Source organism: Penaeus monodon, chromosome 34, assembly GCF_015228065.2.
Source record: "Penaeus monodon isolate SGIC_2016 chromosome 34, NSTDA_Pmon_1, whole genome shotgun sequence".
Lineage (NCBI taxonomy): Eukaryota > Metazoa > Arthropoda > Malacostraca > Decapoda > Penaeidae > Penaeus > Penaeus monodon.
In genome coordinates, this window is record NC_051419.1 from 32630090 (window position 1) to 32630357 (window position 268).

A 268-nucleotide genomic window follows, 5' to 3' on the forward strand; every position below is an offset into this window, starting at 1 on the left:
CTGATAGAATAGGTGCAGCTATAGACGGCAATTCTGCGTGTATTGGAATTCTTAAAAAAAGGTTTTAGTTCGATTCCCAATAGTGCGAAGAACTTTTCCATAATATACAACTAAACACAAAATTTCAAATTACAAGGATTTACAAAATGCCTTTCACAAATAGACCCTCTCAAACATGCAAAAATCCTCAAAATTCTTCAAACCCCATAAACCCATAAACCTACATAAACGCTACAAACCTACAACCCATACAAATGTCTTTTAACGC

At 34.3% G+C, this 268-nt stretch overlaps 1 protein-coding gene across 2 annotated transcripts in view; it reads right to left on the reverse strand.

Annotated features, from left to right (window-relative positions):
- The window catches only part of LOC119594748 (fructose-bisphosphate aldolase-like), a 9204-nt gene that overhangs the window by 2216 nt on the left and 6720 nt on the right, over nucleotides 1-268 (reverse strand). The window lies entirely within an intron of this gene.